The sequence below is a fragment of the Anarrhichthys ocellatus genome, unplaced genomic scaffold, assembly GCF_004355925.1.
Source record: "Anarrhichthys ocellatus isolate YVR2014 unplaced genomic scaffold, GSC_Weel_1.0 scaffold88, whole genome shotgun sequence".
NCBI classification, from domain to species: Eukaryota; Metazoa; Chordata; class Actinopteri; order Perciformes; family Anarhichadidae; genus Anarrhichthys; species Anarrhichthys ocellatus.
Window position 1 is genome coordinate 578,282 of NW_022280118.1, and position 21,318 is coordinate 599,599.

Below are 21,318 nucleotides of genomic sequence, written 5' to 3' on the forward strand. Positions count from 1 at the left end.
ATATATACATATATATACATATACATATATACATATATATATATATACATATACATATATATACATATATACATATACACACACACACACACACATATATATATATATATATATACACACATATATATACACACATATGTATATATATATATATATATGTATACACACAGTATATAGAAAATGTAACCTGACTCTACATGTGTTTCTGGTTTCGTCGGAGAATCCGAGTTCTTAATGGTGCTTTACGGAGCTCTCATTACTGAGGCATGCTGGGAATGAAAGAACAGCAAGACGAGAAGGAGGAGGAGGAGGAAAGGAAAAAGATGCCTCGAAGTCTTTGCCGGCCTCGAGAGCTCTCTGTGATACTGTGTTAAGGCTGCACGCACACACACACACACACACACACACACACACACACACACACACAAGCACACATACACGTGCACACGCACTGCTGCTGGGAGGAGAGGTCAAAGGTCAAACTGGGTGGGTGGAGTAGAATGGATACTATTTGAAATTGAAAGGAATAATGATTGCTGTGTGTATGATTCACTACATCCCCTTTTCTTTTTCTTCCTACAAATCTGAATGAAGCCGTCAACGTGTTCAGCAAAGAGCTTCTAATAATATAATGGTAAATGATAATTCAGAGATACAGCGGGTCCTGGCGTTAAACGGTATCCATAGGAACAAACAGCATCAGGTCGGGTACCGCAGCGCTCTCCAGATGATCTGGGAGCCAAGAGGTGAAACGTCAAGAGGTCATGGCAGCTCCGCGAGGGATCTCGATAAAGGATGATGAAGAGGAGGAGGAACTAAAGAGTAAGAATGATTACAAGAAGAGAAAGGAGGAGAAGAAAAAGGCCAATGGATGAAAAACGAGGGGATTGAAGATGAAGAAAAGAAACGGAATGATAAACTGGGGTTTTTGTCGACTAATTAAATCAAGACTTTTGTGATATGTAAAGTGTTATTGAGAAATAAAAGTGAAATGTTTACGATTTTCTTTAAACCAATTTGTTGTCAATTACAAATAGACCAAAATACAACTTTTCAAGATGAAGAAGACTAAATATGACCTAAACTGGCGTGGACTTTGATCTCAAGATCAACTCTAAAAAAAACACAAGAATGAAAAAAGATGAAGAGGAGAGTGACGAGGATGAGGAGGAGGAGGACATCTCAATTCCACTCACGTTTCCCCCGTTTGACAAGTTAAATAAAGTTGCATACAGATCACTGCAAAAAGTAGGAGGAGGAAGAACAAAGAGCGGGAAGAGGAAGAGGCAGATGATGAGGAGGATGAAGAAGCGGGGTCCTACAGTGTGACTTCAATCCCATTTTGCAGCGGATGAAGAAAAAGAAAATCAATGGTAATGGCTTTGCGGCGGGCGAACCTTCAGTTGGAATTAGAGGCAGCAAACAGAAAATCAGAGACGACCCCCAACCCCCCCCCCCACCTTACCGCAATGCATTGTTTTCCTCCCTCCATCCTTGCTAACCATCAGCTGATCTGTGATATCGTTTTTATACTTTGAGCTTGTTTTGTGAGTGTTTTTTACTTTATTATTTTAAAATAAAGGCAAGGAAATGAGGTAAGGATGGAGGAGAGGAGGTACGCAAAGGAGGGAGGAGATGAGGGAAAGAAGCAGAGAAGAAGAAGAAAAGAAAGGTAAAGAGAAAGTAAAGGAGGTCAAGAGGAGAGGAGGTCAGGAGGTCAGGAAACAAGGTAAGGGAAATGGGTAAGGAGGGAGGAAGGTAGAGGACAGGGGAGGAGAAGAGTTAAGGAGGGAGGAGAGGAGGTAAGTAAAGAAGAAGAGAGGAGAAGAAAGGTAAAGAGAAAGGTAAAGGAGGTCGAGAGGAGAGGAAACAAAGAAAGAAGGTAAAGAAAGGAGAGGAGGAAGGAAAGGAGGCAAGGTGAAATGGATACAAGAGAGAAGAGGAGGATAAAGAAGAAGAGCAGAGTTTAAGAGAAAGGGGGAGATGAGAAAATGTACTAAGAGGAATAGAAAGGAGAGGACAGGTGGAGAAGAGAAGGAGATTGAGGGGAGGATGTTTTGAGTAGAAACAGATGAGGGAGCCAGTGGGGGGAGTTTGAAGTAGAGCCAGGAAAGAACATTAACCCCCCCCCCCACACACACATCGAACATGAATACAATAAATATTTCCTGCAGGCAGAAGTTTTTGCTGCATTCAGATTCACTTTTACAATAAAAGTCACGTCTAAATTATAATATATTATAATTTAAAACCAGCAGGATCTTGTGGATGTTTAATTGAGACTGCAGATGAAGATGAGCTTTAATCTCACATCAAACGGTAACATTTATGTTTAATACTGCACATGATCCCGCACAAATAAAACATATCAAAATAAATGATCAAGAAACGAACAACTTTCATTATTTAACCTTATTTCTTGCACAGCATTAAAAAAAATAAACATGCTAAAATATGATTTTTTTATAGAGTAGAATGAATCATTTATTGTCAGTGGATAAAAACAACAACTGGAATATTTATGACAGTGTCACTGTTACTACGAGCGGACTGCACAACGCTACACACAGTGTTACCACGGCAACACACACATATCATCTGTTGCACACATTCCCTGCAACAAGATCCCCCCTGTGTGTGTGTGTGATGAGATCATGGCTGACATGGCTTAACCCCTTCTGAGGTGGAGAGAACTCGACGACCTGAGAGAGACGAGAGAGTCCTTAATATCTTTAAGTCGTCCGTCAGGTGTAATGAGGCTGACTTTGTTAGGTGTGTGTGTGTGTGTGTGTTGCACGCGTTAAGGCTAACGAGTGTGTTCGTTAAAAAGACCCTCTAGCAGGGTGGAGCCGGGGGGTGGAGCTTATGTCTCAGGTCACATTCGGGCTTACCTGGACATGGGACCATGTAAGTGTTGAGACATATGGACATCTTGTAAATACCATGAGAGAGACTCAGAGGTTTGACTTTATTGAGTTATAAGGGCGCCACTAACGGTCCCGTGGTGGCCATCACGTTGAATAGCTTTCAGCGTCCATAAATCCGGTGTTTCGGCTCAACCAGTGACCAAGTTTACTGGTGACTCTCATGCCCAATTCGTCCGCGGCTGCCTGTAGTTGCTCGTAGCGACTATATTAACTGAAACACCTGTTGCTCTGAAACGGTCGAGGTCCTGTCTGAATTGTGTAGAGCTGGAGTCCGCTGGTGGAGTGTTGATTGTGACGAGCCGACATGAAACAACGCGACATTTAGATAACGCTAAATGTTTAGACGGTAACTCATGTGATTCAGCTACTTTTGACCCCTTGTCACAGGTTTGTCCACATCTCATTCTTACATTCAGAGATTCTAAGAGGCCTATTATTATTATTTCTTATAAACTTAAAAAAAATAAGTGTAAAACTCACTTTTATCTCATGTCTTTTTCTTAACTGATTATTGATATATCTATTTTAATAATTTTATCTTGCTTATTTCTTGATATGAATTACTTTTATCATGTTTGTTTTCTAGCTGAAAATATTATATTTATATTATCATATCTTTTTTAATAGGCCGGAGCGACTGTTTTAAATCATCGATTGGAGCTTTTTAACGCAGGAGCGCAAACATGTACGACAGGGAGGGGAAAAGTCCTGTCTGTTGGGGTGAGGGGTGGACGGGGTGAGGCGGGGGGAGGCTAAATGCTGTGAGGGTTTTGGGGCCTCTCCTCTGGGAACAGAACATTCCTGCCTTATCCTCTTTTACCTCCTGATTCACTGGAACAGAGAAGCCAGTAGACATGATGAGATTAACTCCCCCCCACCTCACCCTCCTCTCTCTCTCCCTGTCACTGTATTCTGGACAGTCTCTCGCTCCTCTCCTCTGTGCATTTAGTAACGAAACAAGACAATTCGCTGTAAACTGCACGGCTGAAAACACACACAGAGGTGAAAACCATTTGTACTTACAGCGTACACATCTATATTACGCTACATACCATATTTATATTAGTTCTGAAACAGTCATGCCACTCACCACTTTCTCTTCTCCAACAGAAATAACCGTTTCCACTCACTAACTATGTTCAATCGCTTCGACTTTGCCGTTTTTCCGATCGCCGTTAAGCCACAAAAATCAACACTTCCTGCACAGATGTTTCACATTAAAAGCCTTCCAGTAAATGAAAGGGCAAATATCTCCTTTTAGCTGTTAGCTTTTAATGTGAAATACTGTGAAATGTAAAATAAGTGTTGAATTTAACACATTAATTTAACAGTAAAACTAACTATTTGTGTTAAATTAAAGAACTGTAACTACTTCCGTTTCATACTGTACATTTCTACTCCAATGTGATAGTGAGCGAAACCAGGTCCGTCTCTTTAAAGGTCAAAGGTCACTGGTTGGGAGGTTCCTCCCTGCTGACTGAGGAGATTGCCTCAAAGTGGAACAGTGGAGCACAGTTTCATCATCAGGTCAGAGGTCAGGAATAAAACAGAAAGCGATTTCTAATAATAATATGATAATTACAAGTTGATTTCATGACGGACAGTTTAGTGCAGCTGTGATTACTCACATGCCCTCACCTTAACACTGTTTCATCTTTCAAGTAAAGTACCTCAAGTAAAGAGGAGGTAAAGTTTTATTCTTCTTCAGAAATGTGAGAACGATATTTGTGGCAAAGTTTCATTAGATCAGATTCAACTTTTGCAACCATTGCAACAAAATGCAATACTAATACATTTTTTAAAATGTAATACTGAAACCAAAGAGTACATTGAGTATTCATGTGAGAGAAAGCTACTGAGATACTTTAATGTCCTCCATCTTTAGTGGTTATCAATACATTTAAATAAATCCCAGCAGCTGTGCTTTCTTACGATGACTTGGTTTTACTACATTTAAACAGTGGTGGGCCGTCAGGGCCTGCAAGGCCTTCTCTGCTGGCCTAAACAGAATCACAAAGCTATATCTATTTTATAATTTAATAATTTTTCTTAAATACACTACATGTATTATAATTTATAAAAATATTTTTCCCATTATCTTATTTTCTCATTGCACAGCTACTGTCTTCCTCAGTTGCTCCGCTTCCAGTGCAGCTTGTTTTAAGTAGAGCTTTTATCCAATCAGATTTCACCTCTGTGTCTCTAGGTAAGAACAGAGACCCAGGCCTGCAGACGGAGGCCTGCATCCATTTGCAGTTTAAGTGAACGGGGACGATATTGTTGATTGTCATATTCTTCAACCAATCAGATCTTTAGTTTGACATGTTGGGCGTATTCTTTGACGTTAATGCAGCATTAATGCAGCTCAGTGTCTGCCGCGAGGTGCAGAGTGTGCTGTGATTGGTCAGTGGGCGAGCACGTGACTATCGTGAAACGAAGCTTAACAGCAGAGGCTTAGTCGGGTAGTGAATCACATCACGTGATGCATCTCAGCCAATCAAATATGGGCATTCTGACTGAGTGAGATGCACCGTGACACAGAGGACTCAGACGAGGAAAGACACTGCAGAGCAGTACGTACAATGCTCAATTTGTGAAAGTAAAATCATAAGACAATCTCTTTGGGCTGCGACTTGTCATTAAGGAGTGATGGTGGGTCCCACAGCCATACCAGCTGAGAACCACTGTTCTCCATGAGCGCAAAAAACATTATATTTTCCTGAATATAAGCTTCTGCATTTTCAAGATGCTCTAGTACTATTCAAAAGTATTGCAAGTCTCGTACCGAACGTTACGTACATTTAATACGTACATAGGTACGTACAGTACATAGTTACAGCCTTAGAAACTGATAATATCTGTGGTGCCATCATGTGGTTATAAGGTGGATTTCAGCTGCAGGACAGCAGTGAAGGCCTAGGTGTAAAATGCACGGCCCGCCACTGCGTTTAAATGAGGAGACTATAGTCTGGCTGTATTCACTGACTGAACCTCCTCCTCCTCCTCTTCATCCTCATCTTTCCACATTTGAACGGGCGACAACATGAGCGGCGGTGAAAAGGTGAAGTAAGGTAAAGGCCTCTACAGCGAGGTCTCTCATTGGCCGAGCCTCTCTGGATCCACTGGAGGACATCGGGGTCATCTCCGCATTCCCGATAGAAGATCTCGTCTCCTTCTGTTATTTAAATTTTTTTCTGTGTGTGCTTTCAGACTCCCTCCCTCCTGTCCTCTCCTCCCCCCGTCCTCTGATTCTTGTCAGATGATCTGTTAGCCTCCCCTGTTGCTCCTGTTGTTCCTGCTGCCGTCTTCGTCCTCGGTGCTAATACGCCGCGGCGCGCCGCTAATGACCCGCAAAAACACAATAACAAACGCCTGCTTCTCATATGCATATTTAATGGAGACAGCTGAACAAATTACATATTTATGGATTATAAGATCAGGAGGGGGAAGGAGAAGGGGGGGCCCCGATGCCATTAGCGATGCAGACAGGTACGATTGTCCCATCTGCAACGGCATCTGTACAGCAGGAGGGGCCCCGGGGCCCGGCGGGGCGGGGAGGCGCCTGTTACCACCAGTACTGGAGTACTTCATTGTTAACAGGACGAACTACACAACAAGTACAAAAGCTGACTTCCTTGAGCGTTCAGAACGGAGCTACAGGCCTGCGCTGCTCACCACAGCGCCACACCATATCCTTTGTTTCTGCACCATTTCACTGAGAGCAACAAGTTTCTAATTGCAAATGTCGACCAATGAAAGGTTTGGTACGTTTGAAACACAGTAAGGCCTGTGTTATGCCTGGACGTTGGGGTGAAACCAAACTGGGTTACAACACCAGCCGCAAAGAGTCTGACCTTACAGACTTCTGGACTCAAAGGATGCATTCCTGGGAAGTCTGGAAGCGTGCAGGACTGTGGAAATCCACAACTCGTCAAGGCCACAAGGGGCCTCGTGCCCTACTTCCTGTGGACCTCTGGAGAGTCCCCTTGAGGGCGCTAAATTCGCCTGAATGATTGGTAGTAATATAGATATAGATCAAGTCAAGGAAAGGAACAAACGTGTTCACCTCCAATTCGAGGATTCTCAGTTGGATATATAGGAAGCACAGCCTCCACATAAAATAAAAACACTCTCGGAAACAGGAACTTGTGCTCACATCGCACTTCATTCTTTGGTGGACCAGCGCCCTCACAGACTTGAAATGAGGACGGGAAAGATGGAGTCCATGGGTGTGTGTGTGTCGTTGGAAGTCAACATCTCCAACGACGTGTAAAGTTTTAGCAGCTGTTGAGAAGCTCCACTCTGGTGGGATGAATCTCATTTGCAAAATCACTGTGAGGCTAACTCACCCCATAACATCCCCAACTACCCACCTCAGTAACCAAACCCATAACAACCCAAGATGTTCTTAACTACACAATCAAACAGGCGTGTTCCTCAGACAGAGAGACGGGGTGTTCAGTATTCAGAGTGGATTACTGCCTGCGTCTCCCTGAGCTGCCGGCCCAATAAAACATTCACACTCACCCCCCCCCCCCTCGTTTTTTATATTAATTAAGATTTCAATTAAAGAGCCGGGGCCCCGAGACTTAACCCTTGTAAATTAGCGGGTAAAAGCCGACGTCATGGGGGATCATTAAAGTGCTGTGAATCAGTCAGGACCTCTGGTTGGCCCAGACGGACCCGCTCCTCCCAGATGGATGGGAACTGTGCGCTTTGTCATTTTGATGTGATTTTCTGAGTTTGAGTTCAGATCACTCCCACGCCTGGAAGAGGCAGTTATGCGTCTCCTGTAACTCAATTTATTTCAGTCTGTCTTTGCCTCCCGACTGCTCTAAATACCTTCCTCAAAGTTTCTGTATCTGCTTTACAAGCAAATATGTCTGTGGTCACACTATGAGTGACAAAAGCAGCAGAAAGGCCCAGCGTGGCCGGCTACATTGTCAGTGTTGCTCAAAACCTTGTTCACGTAGTTATGTGTTGCTCCCAGTGTGAACATAGCAGAAGTAAACTTACTCAAGTAGTACACTTACAATTGAGCATTTCCATTTGATGCTACTATGCTCTTGCAGGAAAATATTGTACTTTTTACAAGTTACTTTTCAGATTAAACGTATATAAAATACAACATACTTTTGTCAATCTAAATACTAAATGAGATATTTAGCAGTAAATTAGACCCCCCCACCCTCCTCCACCAGCCTACATATAAAAGGATCACTGTTAACATTTCACATACAAATATAAACTCTGAGAGGAGCCATGTGTCATAATTAAAACTATTACTATGCGATACTTTATGCTGACGATTACTTTTACTCAAGTGACATTTTTGAATGCCACTGCATGTTTCTAGCATCAGTTTCTCAAGTGAAACCACAAACCTGTGTAATTATGTAATTGGGGCGTACCCCGATCAACTTACGTCGTCAAATAAAACTCAAACAAAGATGTTTCTACTGTACACTTAATCTTTAGTAAAGGATCTGAATGCTTCTTGGTGCATTACTCCCTACGGCATTAATGCAGCAATCCTTCGTGGTCTGAGTCCTTCCCACCTACCCAGTGGTCCCCCGTCCTGTCTGACCTCTGTGTTCTCCCTGTTAATAACCGAGGTTTTCGCCACCGTCATCTTGTCAATTTTCAAGAGTAAACGAGCAGAAAAAAAAGAGACTTTCAACGCTTTGTGAACAGGAACATATGCTCTGCCTTGTAAAGTACTCAGGGCAGCGCGGAGGGAGGGGCAGCGGGTGGTGGTGGAGAGGGAGAGGGAAGGGGAGGGCAGTGGACGGAGAGTGACTCGTTTTGGAGCGCTAACAACCTTAGCAGGGATAAGGTGGCTGATCCTCCAATGCTAGGCTCTTTATTGTTGGAGGGGATTTGGAGCTGCTTTTTCCTGTCTGGTTGTGGAGGGGGTGGGGGGTGAAGAGGAGGGGGGAGGGTTTTGGAGGGTTGGGGGTCTGAGAATATTTCCGTCTTACAACAAAGTTTCTCAAACTGAAGCCAGGGTTAGAAGCTGGCACAGAGCGAGTCACTTAGAGTATTTGATTTTACTCAATATAAACTAAGAAAAACTATGAGAACAAAAAGTCAATTCCAGGAGGTTCCCATAAACCCAACTCAAGGTCCACTTACGAGCTGTTTTGGTTGTTTTGAAATGAGATGTAACAGTTCTGGTGAGAATACATGCACATTAGTGGAAATTATTTTAAAATATTTAATTTTTTATTTGATGTCTAAATGTCCTCGTGGTAGACCTCTGTCATTATTAATAAAAAATAAAATGTGTCAAATTATTATTATTATTATTTATCTTTGTGTATACTCTATGGTAGATAGTAGTCATGGCTCAGTTTTATTGTGAAATACAAACTACTATAAGTTCTTGATTTGTTCATTCTTATCTTTCGAGTACAACAAATGCCACATCATTTGTATATTTTTCCCACGTTTTGATGGAAATCCCAGTCTGTTAAATACTTGTATATCAGGGAACATGTTTGATCACAGTCATTTGTCTGTGACTTTAATTATGCGTCGTTGTTTGAATGTTAGCAGTTTCTAAATGTTAGACAGCTGGAGTGAAGCACAGAAGCATCTGCTGCAGCGAGATCTTCGGCCATAAAGTGAGCGCTACACTTTTTAAAATATCAGCACAAAATGCAGCCGACAGAAGCGAGATTTGACGACACAGCCTAACTCTAAAAAATGGGCAAAGAGGTGTATCGTCGGTGAAACGGCTACGCCCTTCATTATGCATAACTTTAAGCCTTAATGTAATTTAAACAGGAGTCATGAATGGGCTATAGAGACTAAAACATTTGTTGTTGTTGCAGGCTGTAAACATGTTTATTTCTGCTGTAACGTTGGGCATTTTAACACCGGGGTCTATGGGGACTGACTCGCTTTTGGAGGCATTAGAGGAACTGCAGTTTTTGGCACTTAAGCATTGGCTTCATTTGCAGCACCAGAGGTTGCCGCTTGGTTTGGAGGCAACAGGTGGACAAAGCACAGGCCCGAAAGCTTCACCAGCAGGAAGAAGAGAAAGTGGGAAGAGGAGGAAACCACAGCTGGTGTTTCGACACGTGGCGACTGCATGTTGTGTTTCTCTTTCCCAAACACAGAAGTCTGTGACGGTTTTGGTGGGTGGTGGGTCTCTAACTCAAACCATACCAGCCTCCGCCGCAATCCCTCAGTATGATGTGGAGTCAGAACATCTGAGACGCTGAACATGCTGCTTCTGGTTTGTGTTGCGTTTGTACTGGAGGTCTTCACAGGTCCAAAAATATGGGACGTGGCCCCATGGAAAACCAAACCAAAACCCATCTTGAATAGATCACTTCTTCTTCTTTTTTAAGTAGTGGGAGACCTGATCCAAAAGAGAACCGGGGACAGTTGATCTTTAAGTCTAAAACAGACCTGATGATAATTAGACCTGGTCCAAAATGTGGTGAGGTCCGCCACAAAACCACAGCTGCTCCTGTGATCAGATCCGCTGTGGTATCAGGACTGTTATTTCCATTATTGATTAATCTTTGGTTAAATTTTGAGGCAATTGATTCATCTTTTAGTCCATAAAACATCATGAAATAGTGACAATAATGAATTTTCTCATACTTGTGCTCTCAAAAGCCCAAGGAGACATCTTCTAATTACTTGTTATGTCCAACCAACAGTCCAAAACCCCAAACATATTCAGTTTACTGTTAATACAAGAAAAACAAGAAAAGACAAGAAAACACTCCTCAGATTGGACACTAGAACTAGAGAATATTTGGTGTTTTTCTCTGCTAAATGACATGAAATGATTATCAGAATTAGTAATGTAAAATGATTTCACAATTAAGTGAGTAATTGATTGAGCTCAGCATTACAGCAACAGAACAGTACCCGACCTGATTTTTGTACTGGATCCATCGAGGTCGAGCTTGTGCTGTTCGCAGAACAGACGAAAGAAGAGTGGAGCGTTGTGGTATCGGCCGCAGGGTCAACGTAAAAAAAAATGTAGTGAAGCGTTCAGCACGAGAAGGCGTGGAGGAGGAGGAGGAGGAGGAGGAGGAGGAGGAGGAGGTGATGTAGCTGAGTATATGTGCAGGACACGTACAGCCTCGGCACAGTAAAATTCATGATCATAAAGTGCAGGCCCCTTGAATAAGTCAATGGAATAATCTGCTGCATCATGAGATAAGAGGCTGGATGAAAGAGACGGGGGGAGAGAGAGGGGGAGAGGGAGAGAGAGATACAGTAAGAGAGAGAGAGAGAGAGAGAGAGAGAGAGAGAGAGAGAGTCGGGGTGGGTCCGGGCTCATTAAGATTCTTGCGGTGCAGTGACTCAGCCCATTTTGGTAATGGAGAGCCCCGGCCACCTAAAGATGGAAATGGCCATTTCTCAACCCCTCCCCCCTCCCCTTACACACATTTTATATATAAATTATCCCAAGCACTTATAAGTGGGGAAGGTGGGCGAAGGAACACCGCAAGGTCATTCTCAAATCTTTTGGACGGGCCGGGACCGGGAGAGGAGTTTTAATGTGAGTGCAGCGCGAGGACAGCGAGCAAACTTCTCTCCCCCTCTCCCCAGACAGCACTCCCACATTTTTTATCTACGCAGCAGTACGGACGCACCACGGACAGTCAGTGGTTGGATTTGTGCTCGGAGACATGTGTAAAACCCCCCAAAAAACTTTTACTGTCTTTAATTTTACTAATTTTCAGATGCAGCATACAACAATCCCTTTTAATAAATCTAGCAATCCACGCTTTCCTCCGTGAATTGACGACAGCACGATTAAATATGGAGACTGATAAACAGAAATCTTCCACGTCGGTTAAAACGTTTTTGACGACAAAAAAACAGGAATAATATCCAAGAAGGTGAAGACAAAATTGTGATCAATTCCATGTTGCAAAGCAACGTTACGCTTTTGTATACCGATACTTTACATGACAGAATATAAGATAAATGATCTGAAACCGCATGTGAAACTGGACTACCTGATGAAATCAAACTCATTTTATATATTCAAAAAAATAATATTACAATATATTAAAAATTGTTGTGAAGGGTGTCTGATTTCATGTCTTCTTTATTTCACACTATTAATACAGCATACATATAGAGAGCTGATAAACCGCATGTCGTCTTCCAGTTTTACCACTCTCACCACGACAATACAATTTGGAATACCATTCAGACGGTTTGCCCCCGTGTGTGTGTGTGTGTGTGTGTGTGTGTGTGTGTGTGTGTGTGTGTGTGTGTGTGTCATGTGAGGACAGCACTGTGAGTACATGAACAGGTTGACCGGGGAACAGATCAGAGACTCTGAGCAGGATCAGCTCAAGTCCAATTCCAAGCTCTGAGACGGGATTTGAACCTACACTTCACCAGCTGGAGGATCCTCAGGTACCCTCCCACCACCACCACCAAAGTATGAGAAAATATGTGGGGATGGGAAGCTGCTTCTTAGTGCAATAAAACACTCAACGTATTCTGGGTAGCATAGGAAATCCAGAAATAGAAGAAAAAGCTGAATTTTAAAGTATCTAAGGTGAAGCAGGATCCACTCCAGAAACTCACCTGTGAGGGGGTTTCACCATCACATGACACCGCGGTTAAAGGGTTGCGTGGAGGACGCGGCGGGGCTCACGTGAGATCAGCTGACTGGGCATAAAAACAACCGGGCGGTAATGAATGACAGACGGAAACCTCGCGGCAGATTGTCGGCCAAAGAGGATTTTGTAAACTTGCGTCTTCTGATTAGAACCCGGAGTTGAGGACGTGACCCCCCCCACCCCCAGCCCCGCCCGAGGCCAACGCTCCCGACCTCATGTGACATCGGCTGACTGAATCCCAACACCGACAGGTAAAAAGAGAGAGAGGAAGGAAGTGATGTCACACACCTGTCTCTTATCCCCGTTAAGCTGTTTTCACTGACTCTGGTAGGTTTTAAGGACGCAGCTTGTCATTTCTTTTTATAGTCGCGGTCAGTGAGCAGCAGACAGCAGACCTCTTATTAAAGCATCTTCAGATACATTTTTGGTATTAATATCTAAAGCGGTACAATCTGACTTTAAGATTGGAGTTCGTGACATGGAGTCGCAAAATTATTAAAGATATATATTTTTTGGCAAATTCATGCTTTTGTTCTTGAGAGCACCGGAGAGTTTTACCTCTTTGACAGTATAAAAACTGCAAAAAGGCCAAAAGCTTTGGAAGTATTGATCTAAAGAGTTTACCAAAGCTGTAAATGATGTTTTTGACTGATCTGAAAGCAGAATAAAACAATCAAAATGGGACGTACGAGAGTTTAAAGTCGACATTACGTTACAGGAGCATTTTAAACGTGTCTTTCAACTTTGTCTCTAGTATAAGATTTGAATTCTTCAGCTTCTTAAAGTCCTGCTTTTTTACAACCCAACTCAATCGGCAGAAGTGGCCGTGCAGCTGGACCCGTTTCCTCTCTCTCTCTCAGTTCGAGGAAACTGCCTGAGCACCTCCTGCAGGAGGAGGTGCAGCGAGCAGAGCGGCGTCCCCTCCGTGTTTCCACTGCTGCAGGACGCTCAGGTTAACGGCTCTAAATCAGACGGGATTGCTGGATTACTCGTGGATTTCCTTCCTAATCGCGTCGGAGTGATCCCCCTCGGGCCCTGCCGCGTTTCCTCTCCAAACAGAAACACGAGGAGGGAGAGAACACGGCGGACTCCTGCAGCCTCTGGGTCACACCAGTAAAACAACGAGGAACAAAGAGAGCTGTGGCAGCCTTTTTTCTGTTCCTACAGCTGCTTGTTTGCTCCGTCACCGTGACTTCAGATATGCCAGCTGAACTGCACAGGGGAGCTTTTCCTCCCTGTCTTTGTGGAAGGCAATGCGAGCAAAGACGCATTGTCACTGCCACAAGTAACACGTTGACTTCTAGATAACTAGACTGGATAACAAAAGACGTAGCTTATCTTTGTTTAATGAAAGTTGTGGTTAAAAGAAACTAGTGTTACCGGCAAAACCAAAGGGTACCAAACCATCCACACTGACCTCCTAAAGTAAGGGGGTTTTGTCGTTTTCACGCTACTTCTGCTTTCACTTTTCAGTAATGACGTTCAGTAAAAACAGTGCACGGCCACAAGTATTTAACCACATCTGTAATTTTTATGACCCTGGCTGAATTTTTGTTTCAAAAAGGCGTCCCAGTTTGTCAAATACAAAGGAAATGCAAAGGATGACCTGGTAGCAAAACCACACAAGTTCTTAAAAGTTTAACTTCAGGGAAAGTCAAAGGTCACGAGGGAGCAGAAGAGACATCCCCGACATATTATCGTCATCCAACAGTCACAGAGAAACAAGATCGTCCTGTTTGTGTCCACCTGATGAATGTACTCTCTCTCTTTTAGCTCTGTTTTTGGTCTCCACCAGCTCCAATGGGCAATATCTGTCTCTTTAACTGCTAAATGCTCCACTGTGTTCACCATCAAAAACTAAGAGATAGAAGAGGCTTAAAAAAAAGCTCACTTCTATGATGGTCACAAAATCATTGGATCCATTGTTGATGTGTCCATGATGGGTCTTATGTTGGTATTTTTCTTTGTGGTAGCAGTGTAAAGACTAATTCAGTCAGCAGGTTAATCCCTGACCAGGTTTCCTCACTAAGACCGGTTCCCCACATGAACACGTTCCTTTCAAGGATCAGACGAGCAGGGGGACTCCCACTTGACACCGACCGCCAACTTTCCGAGAAAAACGTCGAGGCGACAAACAAACATCCCGAGACGAGTGGAGTGGCAGACGGACTAACGTAATCGATTTACTGTTTGATGGCAGGTTTAGTTCTGGTGGGACCGACCGGGCTGTGATTGGTTGTCTGTAAGTGGTTTAACAAGTAGGTTTCCTGTCTACCAGGAAATCACAAGAGTTTAACGTTAACCAGAATCAGAAGAAAGTCCAATTAAAAATCTGTTATGTTATGTCTTTTTGTAACATAGTGCCGATGAGTTAAATGCACTTTCTTCCTCATAAAACAAGAGCTACCTTCACTTTACTTTCAGTACTTTAAATTGTGCCATATCATTACATTTACATGGTACGTTCAGGCTTTTATTCTGCTCCATGTCAGCATTTTAACTTTTCATTTCTCCTTTACTGTTTAATTATGAGTTAATTATCATTTCGCATTATCAATATCTGTTACTTAAATGTGATGCATGTGGGGATACAGGCAAACAAACGTGCTCAGATGCCAGCAAGGCTATCTTGCGAGCCTGAATTTATTACAGTTTCCCTATAATAATTGTTTGTGATCGATCAATATGAAATCTATTTTTGCTGGGCTTCTGAAGGGAAACAGTTTAAGAACTGTTTTTTGTTCTTTATTAAGTTAAAATTTCATATAAATTCCATAAAATAAATGTGATTTTATCTCATTTTCACAGTTCATCTTTTTTGTGATCACTGTATTCAGAAAAAAACGTAAAAATATTTAACAGCATCTTTTCTTCTTCTGCTGTTTTTTGTTGTTATTTAGAGAAGAAACCAGATCGTGCAGCCGGAGCGACAGGCGGGTCGCCGCAGTCCGTCACCTCAGCTGACCTCGTTCATTCAGGGGAGGTGGGTTACAGATCACTGTCACAACACACTCTCTCTCTCTCCCCCTCTAGGCTGCTCTTTCACTTGCTCTCTCGCCTGCTCTCTGGTTCATGTGACCCAATAACTAGTATATGTGTGTGTGTGTATATGTGTGTGTGTTTAGCAGAGCCACGACTATGTGGGACACTAGCAGTCGCAATCCAGATAGCGAGCGAGATAACAAACAACTCTTTCCCAAACATATCGATCCGCAAACAGAGGGAGAACCTGGTGGCAGCATCAACACACACACAACCCCCCCCCCCCATCTCCCCCTCCCTTTATCTCTTCTTCTTTTTTTCTTTTCTTTACTTCCTGTCCGTGAACGCCGCAGAGCGCCTCGCGTGTTCACAAGGATGTTATCGATCGGTTCGAAAAGCTTGGCCTCACTCGCTGCACGACAGGCGGCCTGGGACATGTTGCATCCCACTTTGAGCTTGGCCAATCCTCTATCCTCGCCCCCATCACACACACACACACACACACACACACACACACGGCCGTTAGCTCCATTTGCCATGCATCCTGGCAGAGCCTCGTCGGCGCTTTAATATCTATCTTAAGAGTTGACAATCTTTCGGGGCAATTAAAGCAATCGATACGGTCCTGAGAGAGAGGAGAGAGCAGCCTCTTATTCCCAGTAATAGCTCTCACTAAATAATGAATACAGCCCAGACCACCAGCACACGCACACGCACACACACACACACACACAGACCTTGGTATCAGACACTGCAGGTTTTCAGACAAATGCTGACACCTCACCCTCCGTTTAAAGAGACGAAGACAAACTGGAACACCGCCGCGCATTGGAAGAGGAAGAGCTAACTTCAAACTAAATCAGTGAGATAGGAAGGAGAGTTAATTCATAGTGGAGTAAGTTGTGATTGTCTGTGTTCGACGTTCCTGAAGTGAAAGTCGAACCATCAAAGCAAAAGATGAACAACTGCGTCAGGAAATATCTGGGTCTTTGAGAAGGAAACACAAATGACAAGCCTGTGGACTAAACTAAAGGAGAGAACTACAAGTCCCAGGGTGCATTTCACTGACAAACATCCATTCAGAGAGCTTCAAATTTCGTTCTGTGTTCCACTAACAACGAGCCGAAGCCAAAGATCAATGTGAAACGTGTTTCAAATCATTGTCTGATTCTGGATCAGTTTGGGCTTAAGTTCAGTAACCATGGCCCAGCAAACAACGGCAGCTGAGGCTCATGGGTATGGTAGTTCTTTACCAAACTGAGACACCAAAACAACGGCTGAAACATAAACCTGTAAAATCCAACAACTTATTTTTAATAACTTTATTTTTAGCAGCCGTTAACACACACAGGTTTGATCCTCGCAGCCATCTGACCAAGTGGCCTTTGTGTGTGTGTGTGTGTGAGGTGTCACAGACCCCTAGTGGGAGGGAGGGGTCGTCACAGAGGTCTCTGGCTAAGGACAATCAGTCAATAGTGTCTCATTAACCTGCTTTGCCCTCTGCCTGGTAATAAGGCTGCTGGTGTGCACGCTGCAATCAAATCAAAAAGTGTGTGTGTGAGTGTGTGTGTGTGTGTGTGTGTGTGGGTTGGCCCCGCTTGCATGTGATTGGATGATGACAGCAAACAGCGGTTGGCTTTCAGCAGCGGAAACGACGATTGGCTGGAAGTCAGGAAGTCGAGACGGAAGGAAACACACACCGCTCAACTAACACACACACACGCACACACACACACACACACACACACACGCTTTAAAATGAAAGCCTGAAAATGAGTTGTAACCGACTTAAACATGCACATGTTTAAGCATTTATATATTTCCTATAATGTCTCATCACGTTTGTGCTTCTACCCTGGAGTGGAATAACAGTATAAAATTCTGCTAAAATGTAAAAGTGCCAAACGTTTGTGGACATTACATAACAGATATAATTGAGCATATAAATTCATTCTCGACCTTAGAAATAGCAGTTTGACAAAACAATCTTGATCGATAAGTTCACTTACAAGCCTTAGCCTGGAGACTTCAACTGCCTCTCATGGAGTTTACAGACGCACAAACAGCATGTGTCCACATACTTTTGGCTGTCTGTATTCATGTTATGGCTGCTGAGTCTCTCTCTCTCTCTCTCTCTCTCTCTCTCTCTCTCTCTCTCTCATCTGTCTGCTCCTCTGCCGGCTGAGATGGCCGCCGGCCCGAGGCCTCCCCGTCCCCCTCCAGTCGAGCCAACTGGAGCCCGACTGGAGCAGCGGCGACCTTTTCCAGCACTCGCCTTTGTTGTCGTTCTCCGGGCCAAGGCTGCCCGCTGGAGCGAGCGAGCGAGGCTATGAGCAACAGACTTAGCCCTCGCTCTGGCCTCACACACACACGCACACACACACACACACACGCACACTGAGCCCTCCTCGTACGAAAATGAAAATTGAAAAATAAAAAATAACCAAAGCGCTGCAGGGTTTTTTGTCCTTCCTGGTTTAAATCCCTGTTTAACCCTGAGACGTCATGTGACACATGTTTTGACCCTCAACACACCCTCAACGCAGCGGATTTACTCCCCACCCCCTCTGCCAGTTGATCCTGACCCTGAGTTTGACCTGTCTGACCTTTGACCTCTGTGTGTTTAAGTGGAACTAAAGCACTAAAGTGAAAATGACTTTCTCCCCGCGAGGCCGTTTTCCTCCCCAGCAGCCAGCAGATGTCAGTCCACAGGTATTGATGATTTTTTGTTTTACTTTTTTGAGCCACCTTTTCTGATAAATAAAGCCCATGTGGTTATGAGATATTTATATCATAACTATATACATACTACTGTATGTGTGTGTGTTTGAAATATTATAATTGTTTGTAATTCACAAAGTATATGGTTAATTCATTTAGATGTTTTTATCTGTATTTTCTTCAACTGCCCATCTGAAATTGTTTTAATAAATTCTACATTTAAAGACTTTAAATTGTTAATGTTAATGTTTTTCACGTCCTGCTGCCTCAAATACTCACTAGAGCACCAAACGTGGATTAAGCTGCCGCTGAAAATAGTCCCCAACAAATGCACTATTTCCTCTTGTTTGTTTGATGAATGACCAGCTGATTTATGAAGTTTGGTTGGAGGGTCCAAGGTTTAGACTGTAATCAGTGGAGGTTGGTTGTGGAGGGTGTGTGTGTGTGTGTGTGTGTGTGTGTGTGTGTGTGTGTGTGTTGTTAGTGCTGATTGGGGGGTTTGGACAGATTGGGGTCGGGGGTGTTACCCTGCTGCAGAGCATTATGGGACTGAATTCTATGCTGGACGGCAGAGAGCTTATCAACAGGCTGCTGCTATTTTTAACTTCACAAACCAGAAGCATTACACTGCGCACGGGCACACACACACACACACACACACACACACACACACACACATACACCACAGGGCCGGTTAGCGGCTTCAGCTCCAGTTTAACAGCAGATCCTTAAAATTCTCACAGAATGAATGACATAGAGGTTATCTGCAAAACACCCCCCCCCAAAAAAATTAAGCCAGATTCATAGAGGCTAAAGGTCATATGGAGCGCTCTACATGCAGACTATGGTGGTGGCTGGAGGGGTCGACTGGTCAGACTGGGATTAATCTGGACACTAAACAGACACAGGCTCGCAAATTCCTCCCAGTCTGCTGTTTAATCTCGGAGATAAAACGTTACTGCATGCATCTCTCCATCTCCTCCTCCTCCTCTCTCCTGGGTTCCCTGAAGATTATTCAGTTATCTGTTTTCGGTCTGAACCAGAGTGGAAAACTTGACTTTGTTTAGCTCATTCGGGTTCACGCCGACCAGAGACAAGAACATCAGCCCTTGTAAATCAGACACATGACTCCTGCATGTCTGGTTGCAAACTGAGGGCCTTTTCATACCAATATGTATAGTCTTTAGGTCATAATCAGAGTTCTAATATATTCAACAAAAACTGCACCATTGCTGCTGAATTGTTCCAGAACTGATCAAAGTCCAACCTCCACCTTCACTGCACAGCACCAGACTCTGGATCTCTCGCTCTAAAAGGACTTTTTCTTTCAAGCAATGCTCTGTGGGACTGTCCTGAAGCTTGTTTCTGGACACAGCCTTTGGACTTTGCACCAGAGTTGTTGTCAAATATGTTTGGGGAAAGTCAAGTTGCCAGTCAGTCAAAACAAGTGCCATTCTTCTCAAAGCAAGCCTTGATGCAAGTGTCAAGGTCTTGACTAAGTCGAGCCTTCATAAGGGGAACTTAAAGTTACCAGTTGAACATATTCCTTTCAAATCTGTTGTTGTTCTTCTACAAATGTAAGACCTTTCAATGCACTGACTAGCTAAGATAAGATAAGGTAGAACTTTATCTATCCAGAGGGAAATTGTTGTGCAGCAGTTCCGGTACAAAGTAGGAAAGAGTCAAAGTCAATTCAGGTCCTCGTCAATCCTCAAATCCGTATTTTTGTGTCAAGTCTACAGCTGTGGTTTGTACTGATGATTCAACCAGAAGTCTTTCATCTGGCCTGATCTGACCTGAATGGGGGCACTACTGCAGAAACCCTAGACGACACACCGACGGCTCGTAAAGTATCACTACAAAGATGATTGGAACTCTATCTAAGACGAATAAGGAAAGGTCTGACTCTGAGCACCAATCCAGGCCCTTTTGTTTACACCCACATTGTGTTTTTGGGTTGTTACCTGTAGGCAGTTGTGCTCTTGATAAACTGCAGCCCAGAGTCCACTGGAGTCAACTGCAGAGTTCAGACAAAGAGTTCAGACAAAGAGTTCAGACAAAGAGTTCAGAACGTGTCTGTGAAAATCGGGGAAGGTTTGGAGTTTTTTTTTGAATGTCCAGGAGGAACGTACGGTACTGATCTGAAGTGTAAGTACAGTATCTGTGTTTCTTTTTCCACCACTTCTTTTTCTTTCCAGAGGAAGCAGACAGGCCTCACAGGGAGGAGAGGGGGGGAGGTCTTGGTGGGGTGGGGGCGCTGTGGGCGATGGGATTGGGGGGGGGGGGGGGTGTTGTAATGTTGAAGCAGCGGTGGGCTGATCTCCTGTGATCTCCTTCCTGTGTGGCTGTCAGGGCCTGTGGCGGAGGCTTACATCTTCCCCCGGCTTTGCCCTTCTGCTCCCCAAAACTACCCTCGGTTCCCCCCCAACCCCCGCACAGGACTTCATGTTCCTCCCCTTTGACCCCCCCCCTGAACCCCTCCAATCCCACCCCGCCTTGCCTCGTTATGCCCCAGAGGACCGCTGCTGCTTCGTTTAGGCTGGAGGAATGAAGAAAAAGAGGAGGGAAAAAAGGCAGAAAGGGGAGAGAACAGAAGCCCGGCGGCTACAAAGACAGTCAGTCAAGACAGACAGAAAGTCAGACAGACAAGCAGAAAGTCAAGCAGTCAGTCTGTCAACCAGACAGACAGATATAGCACAGTTGCAGAAATGATCCAGCTGTACAGACGCTGCACAATGGGACGATCATTTTCCACATCGCCCCAACAAAGATGGTATTATGTTGCTCTGATACTTTCTACTCCCTCTCTCCCTCGTCCCCCCTCCTCCTCCTCTCTCTGCTCTCTTCCTACAAGTATGTGAGATAAGCAGTGGGGGGGGAAGATTAAGCCCCAAACACCACAGACATGCTTATTTGGCCGCTGGAATCGAGTATGACGAATTCAGATTGCTGCGATAATGACGATGAGTGACGGGGGCATTGTTGCGGATCAGGTCAGTTCTGATCAGAGTTTCAGTTAAAGGAAGGAGGACGGGAAGAAAGGAGCGGTAAGACTGAGAAGGAGAGAAAGACGGAGG

At 44.0% G+C, this 21,318-nt stretch overlaps 1 protein-coding gene across 6 annotated transcripts in view; it reads right to left on the reverse strand.

The window, feature by feature from the left end:
- The window catches only part of nfia (nuclear factor I/A), a 175,054-nt gene that overhangs the window by 62,707 nt on the left and 91,029 nt on the right, over window positions 1–21,318 (reverse strand). The gene's annotated exons all lie outside the window — the stretch shown is intronic.